Consider the following 7,787-nt stretch of genomic DNA (forward strand, 5'->3'; position numbering starts at 1 on the left):
TTTGAATTTCCCGCACACGTGCCGACGTCATCGCGCACGCAGGGAGAAGCCGGCCGGCTTTTTTTCTCCGCCGGCCGGCTTCTTGTCTTAGAAGGCACCCGACGCTGGAAGGGGAACGACGCTGGATGATCAGCGGGACCAGGTAAGAAGCCGGCAGGGCATCTTCTTCTCCGTCGGCCGGTATCTTCTTCTCCGCTGGCCGGCATCTTCTTCTCCGCCGGCCGGCGGAACAGAAGATGCTGGCTGGCTTCTTACCTGGTCCCGCTGGTTCTCGGAGAAGGCACCCGACGCTGGAGAGGGAGATCGACGCTGGAGGACGACGCTGGAACACGAACACGACGCTGGATGAGCACAGCGGGACCAGGTAAGTGATGATTTTAATATAGGGAGAAAAGTTCGGGGTTATCGAAAATAGTAACTTTTTTTAGCCCATACCAAGGTCGGGCTTATCGGTCAGGTGGTTAAAAGTAATAATAATAATAATAGTAAATAAATGAAGTAACCTAAAAAGGTTTTAGTTTGGATAGTCAGATACATTTAGGATCATTGTAGAATTCCAATAATGTGTAAAATACAGTCACCTATAGAAACTTCTAAAAAATCAGTCTATCGCAATTCAAACAGACACAAGGTGACATCTAATTTATTATAGTATTTTACACATTTATTTGAATACCAAATAATAAACAAGTCAGATTGTTATATCATTTAAATATATATAGATATGCAAATGAACAAATACCTGTACATTGAGACTGTCATCTCTGTAGTGAGACTATCACAATTAAGGTAAAAAAGATAAAACATACCAGAAGCCAGAGGAGCATATGTTTTTGCCCCCTTTTTTTCTACTTCCTCATCAATATTTGGCGAGTCATATGACCCCAGGTCACCTGTGTACAGTAAACAGATGTTTAGTACAGGATCTGCAGTGGACAACTTTTCACTAGGTTAAAAAAATAAAATAAAAACAATAGATGATCCAAAAATAATGGTTGGCTACTTAAATATCCATATTTTTTTAACAACATTCAAGGTTTATCCATAAAGCAATGAATCTGACACCAAAATCTTTTCTAGTTGAGAATTAACCAGTGCAACTGAAAACAACTGGACCAGAAAGATAATTACCTCCATCAGGTAACGATACTGTCACTAGTCAGTTTAGGTTTTGCTTAATCAGTATTTTGCTTTAAAGAGGAACTCCAAGTTACAACACTGTGCAAATACATTATATTTCTGAAGATCAAACGACAGGTAAAAAGTAAAAGCTGCCACGTTTTCTGTTTAGCTACTACAGGTTTTGGACCATTAGATAAGTTGTAGATATATATTCTGATTAATTGTCTTTCCTTGTTAAAAACCAAATAATTTGTATTTGTATTTTGAAACAAAAACAGGACATTCCTTTAAACATTCCCTCGTGAGAATCTTCCAGGTCCATGTGTTTCAATGGCAGTAATTGATTCCCACCAGGGAATGTTTTGAGAGAATGTCTGTTTTATAACTCCCTGTTTTATAAACAAAGAGACATCTAGCTTAGTCAGAGATGGGAGAAGAATAAAGAAATACATATTGAATAATAAACATAATTTAGATGTGTTCAAACAACTTACAAAACCATTGGTCTAATGCTGAAAGATAACAAAGGGCTGCCATGGGCCAAATTGTTTAATAAAGGGAATCCTATCTATCCTATTTTACTGGCGATCTTGCATTAAAAGTCACTGTTCCCCTAAAACTTCCAGCGAGCGCGGATTTCATTGATGAATCAGGGGCAATGTTTACTGTCAAAAGATGATTTAAGGTAATATACTTATTTTATGTTATGTTTGATGCAGATTCCAAATATTGTTCCAGTTTTTGAAATAATGACCTCAATAATAACCTCATTAAAAAATAATGAAACATGAAAATTAGGCAAAATTAAACTAGATATGCCCCCATATACAAAATTTAAGTTTTTAAATACTTAATGTCAATAGATTCTATATTCAGCCACCCTACTGGAACTCTAGGCTGCCTGAACGCCGTATCAACTGGGGACCACAAAATCTGGCTGCATCTCACATGCTCAGCTTCTGCTGTGTCATCAGATCGAGTCACACTGGTCTCCTTCCCCATGTACTCCTCAGCATTTATCACTTCTGGACTTGTCCAACATCCCTGGGAATTCTGGGTAAAGCAATTAAAGTGACCAGCGCCAATACCACAATTAAAAAGGCCATTCCTGTCAGTGGGGTCCAGACCTCTATCTCTGACACTCCTGCATCCTGGGGTGCTGGCCACCCCACTACAAGTGTACCTTATTGCTCATAGTACCACGCACATTTTTAAAGTTTAAGAGCAAGTTTTGTACCAGTTCTTCATAATTTTGTGCTTTATGGTTACCCAAGAAGTTCTTGACAACCATGACATAGCTGTGCCAGGCAGCATGGCAGGAATCCGGCCGGCAGATTCAGGATGAGAGTGGACGCGCGCACTCGAGTCCCGGACCGCGGTAATCCGCGATCGCGGGTCGCGCGTATTATCGCGCTTCCCGCGATCGCGGATTTCAATGATGAATCAGGGGCACTGTCTCAAAAAGGGGTATTAACACAAACAGAACCTGGAAAATGCTCTTAAATGTAAAAATTCAAACATCAAATACTCTAATAGTTCAAGACGGAAGGAAGGACCATCATAAAGAGCCAATGAGTTGATAAGCCATGCACTGAATAGCAGAGGGTTGTACATTTTAGGGATGAGTTTGAAAGGAAATACAAATCCTTTCAAACACATATATATTTAGCTGTTTACTTTACAGAAATATCTCTCATTCTCAAGCTGATTGAATCACAACACAGCTGCCCTATGAGCTACACTGTTTTTCCACACACAGAATGCCATATGGAAGAATCGTTCCCTACATATTCCGTCCAGATGGAAAATCATTTGTTTACATAACCACTTGGTTAAACTGCCCTTATCAGGAAACAATAGGGTTTATTTATAACTTGCAATCTGTATCTTGTACATATTTGTCCACTATTCTGTTAAAACTTTGCAGATATGACACCAGGTGATAGTTTGTATTCCTGATTCAAATGTCTGCTGCTACCTGCTGAGCTACAGAGTTCATTTAATTTGTGCTTGTTTTTTATTCATCTGACAAAACTGGAATAGATTGCCTACTGTATACCCTGCCTTTTGTTTGTACAAATTTGACTGCAGTTGTTCATAAGAAAAATTAAGTTTAATATAAAATCTCCAGGTGCTTTTTACCTCTATATTTTTTTTTTAATTGATTTTATTATTTTTAAATTTTTTATTGTTAAGCAGTTATATTGCAGTAGTGTATCATTTTCTTACAGATACTCTTTTAATTGTTCTAATCCTATGACCTGGTTGTTAAAGAGGAACTAAACTGAAAAGTGCCTAAAACAAAAGAAAATATACTAACCTTCAATCCCGCAGTGCAGTCGATTGGTCTGGAGGTGTCTTCCATCGGGTCCCACATCATCCCGGTATCTGTCTCTGAGCCGGCGCGCCAGGTGGCGCCATCTTCGCCTCTTCTTTCTGATTCTTCTTTCTACGTCACCTGATGTGTCCTAGGTGGGAAAAAAACGTAGGTATCCCAGGAGACTTTGTGCCCCCATTAGGGGACGGTGCTGCAAAAAAAGGGTGTTGCACTTAAAAAAAACTAACAGAATTTTTACTTAACATTTTAGGGTTGACTACCCTTTTATGTAAAGTGAAATTTCTGAGTTTAGGTACGCTTTAAGTTTAGGAGCAAAAAGCTATTCCGCAGCCCTGTGCACACGTAGTGTATGTCAATATCAGAAATCCTGACAGCCTGCAAGATTTCTGTGTTGTGTACTGAATTTTTATACACAAACATCTGTTCATGTCTAGTTTTGCATAAAGGATTTAATTTCCTGTAAAATGGCTGATTCTACAGTACGGACAAACTCTGATATAGTACTTTATTTTCATTTTTTATCAGGTTGGGGAAATTTAAGCTTTGGGGCAACTACAACCAAGTAGATATCTGGTGGCACCATGCAACTGTGTAATGGGCCACATTAATTGGTGGACATGGTAAAACGTGGATGTTTCTAATAAACATGGTTTACTATTGTTGTGAAAGTGCCCATAGATATTAGACATTAGGTGGAAGTGTACACATTACTGAATGGCTCTCTAGAACATCTGTTATTCAACAGTTAAAGAAATCCAAATGTTCAAAAATGAGGAAAGGGAGAAGAAGCTGGAGAGCACATCCAAGATTGTGCTTGTACCATCTATTTTGGAGGATAATGATAGTATTTGAGCTCCTCCCGATGTATTCAGCCATTGTTCCCCCAACAAAGTGGGCATCTGCCTCACTTCACAAACATGTTACTTTGCCTAATCCAGGTCTAAACCTCAAAGAATGGAGAAGGATTAGAACTTTTGATTGTCTATGTCGAGAGATACTTATGTTTCCTTTCTGGGTTTCTAGGTGTGTCAGCAGATGGGGAAATCAAAAGTTTGACAAGAACAGGAGGGCATGGTCCACTTCACTGTAGAGTGTAATTATTCCTCACACACGAGAGACTTCTTCCTGAGAACAGATCCTCCGAAAGGAAATAAAGAGAGCAAAAAAATCTAACTATCTAATCTAAATCTACGAGGATCATATCTAGTCATTTTGTCTCAATCCTATTTTTTTGTATTATTTGTATGAAGCACATATTATGAATAACTGCTGAGGGCAAATTAAGTATTCTTCTTTCAGATATTTTTATCCTGAGACCTTCAATCGACATTTCTAACTGGTGTACATCCAAAAGTGACACATTATAAAAATCCAGGATAATAATTGTCAAGGCTTATTATCATTTTATTTGCTTCCAAATCCTCCACAGTTCTGTACAGACAAGCTACACATGTATGAGCAAGGGAATGATTCAAACATACCCTGCCAGTAAAGTAGGTGAATTACATAAAATACCCTAAGATGATTATGATAGTAGTATTGGTTTTATACCTAAAAGTCTCCAAGTTAACCCCCCCCCCCACACACACACACACACAGGACAGAATAGTGCTGTGTGCACAGCACTTATACTTCTGTCACTGTAAAAGTAAAATGTAGTAAAAACCTTAAACACACTTTGTTTCCCCATGCATTTTTTTGTTTGTTGATACAATTGTAACAAACATTACAAGTACTTAAACCAAATCATATGTTCTTTGAACATCCTATCTGGTTAACAAAACAAAAAATTCTATCTGTTATACTGTTAGCATTCTTTCCAAAAAAGACAAGTGGTTTCTGTTTTGATTAAGTATATTTATCGCTATGTCCGATCGCAAAACTTTTGTTCAGTTCTTAAAGCAGCCAAAAATGGGAAGTCCCCAAAAGCTCAGGGATATAAATAGAGGGGTATATATCACTGTCCAATGAGTTGGTTACCAATGAGGGTTCCTAGATTAACTGAAAGGAAAATCTGCCAAGCCTCAATAAATTTGCAGTAAAGGTATAGTGAGAGAAAGAGTCAAAGCATGTTTAACACATAGAATCTCAAGTGCCCGACGCGTTTCGCCCCTTGGGTTCCTCAGTATATATTTGAGTATATAACGTCCAAAAATTGCTTCTCAGTAGGTATAAGAAGGGTGTTGTAGTACTTACTATAAGATATGGTATTGTACAATTGAAAGATTTAGATGGTGCAGCAAGGTGTCAAATAAATCTGAAAATCAAGTATCAGAATGTGTAAGACTATACTTTCAAATATCCACTAGATGGTGCTATAATACTATGATTAGATAAGCAACATCCTGTAACTGACCCTAAAAGGGATATACATTAAGTTTATTGGTATTCATATGGAGGATGATTAGAGTTTAGGAAGTTTATAGTTGGTTAATATATCTATAAAGGTAATAAATAAAAATAGTAATAATAAAATGTAAGGACAACAGTATCATAAGAAAAGGGGTGGGTAGACCAGACACACATGTTGCATTAGATTGCTATAAATAAATAAATATATATATATATATATATATATATCAATATATGTATATATATTGAGACTTACATTGATTAGTATGGTCCAAATGGTTGCTAGTGGTATAATTGTGTTGGATTTTAGGAGGTAAGTACACAGGTGATGTAATAATATGTATTAATATCCTGGTTTCTATGTGTGAGAAAACTTCATATAAACAATTATTATAGTAGAAAAAGGTTTCATATGTTAACTTGTTAGGTCACATGTCCATATTATTATGTACATATTATGTCTGTTAATATAGAGCATACTAATTTGTTAATATTAGCATACTAATTTTATTAGATGTATTTGCTAGTAATCGAGTCCTACACATTCTCATTATATTTTGGTTTCACTTTACCATAGGTTCTGCTTTACCAGATGCTGGTCATTTGCAGTGAGATTTGTTGAAGTCACCTTTGTGCTGACTGGTTTTCTTGTTGAAGAGTAAGCAGAACCTGAGAACCTGCAGTACAAGGATCTTACTACTTTTGCTTTATTCATTCTGTGGATCCACCTACTTGCCTTCTTTAGACAGCACTTACTCCACATGGGTCCTGTTTTTTGCTCTCCATGTTTTGTCTGATAGAGACCAAATACCTAACTCACCATTTCTCTCTTTTATTTTTCCGTTTACATCAGGTCATTTTTTGGTGTGCAAGAAAGGGAATACTATGAGTGCAATATTTATTTTTTTTTTATTTTGAAAATTGCTGTTTTTTTATGATTTTTATGTTTTTGATAAGGTCCCCTTCCCTTTCTTTACCACTGCGGTATATATAACATTAGTTTTTCAACATTTTTATGTTTTTTCTCCATCAGCCTCCCAGTGTACTGGACTGTATTGGTTACTATATTGCATCTTTAGCAGAATGCAATGCTTTATCTTTATGTGACTGCAATACCTCAATGTGACCTAGGTATGTAATACTCTTTTTTACAGCTACATACAAATGTCAGTTTCAGATATCTCTTTTCAAAATCGTGTTTCCAGGTACACCCTTTGCCCACCTATGAAAAAGTTATAAGCACTATATATATATATATATATATATATATATATATATATATACTGTATATATACATACACACACACATATAATTAAAAACATAAAAACACTGGACATATTCTTCTATTCCTCTTAAAATAATTTTTTGCTATTTTTGTTCTTATTTAAAACTTAATATTATATATGTAACCCCTAAAGTGTGGGTGATGTTTACTAATATTTATAACTCTAGACCAGTTTTTCTCAACCAGGGTTCAGTGGACTACTAATGTCCCTCCAGATGTTGCTAGGGCTTGCTTGAGCAATGAGCGATTTGTGCCTCTCAGGTTATGTTAACTGAAAACAATGATCCTTTTGGCTATCTGTAATGGTTACATTCTTCTTACTGCCCAACAATGTTTTTTCCTACTGACCACTACACCAATGTACTGTACTGTGAGCTGTGGATATAATAATTATAGCAGGGGTTCCCTAAGACCTGAAAGTTATTTCAAGGGGTTCCCATGTGTTAAAAATGTCATAAAACATTGCTCTAGAGTAATCATTGTCACATTAATATAACATTTTTGTTAATTGATTCTAATATTGTTTCTAGTTAAAATGTTATTTATTAATACATGTTACTGTTTGAAACTATTTTTGTGGCATTTTGCTTTCTTGTTTTACAAACTTTTTTAAATCTGGTGTAAATAAAGGAGCTTTCATTTTATCTTTCTATGTTATTTTTGTATTTGTTGAGATGTCTTTGACAGGC

The 7,787-nt window shown here is 36.3% G+C and overlaps 1 pseudogene; it reads right to left on the reverse strand.

The window, feature by feature from the left end:
* LOC140322437 (uncharacterized) overlaps window positions 1-7,787 on the reverse strand; it is a 30,856-nt pseudogene that overhangs the window by 17,632 nt on the left and 5,437 nt on the right.

The sequence above is a fragment of the Pyxicephalus adspersus genome, chromosome 2 (genome assembly GCF_032062135.1).
Source record: "Pyxicephalus adspersus chromosome 2, UCB_Pads_2.0, whole genome shotgun sequence".
In the NCBI taxonomy this organism is placed as follows: Eukaryota; Metazoa; Chordata; class Amphibia; order Anura; family Pyxicephalidae; genus Pyxicephalus; species Pyxicephalus adspersus.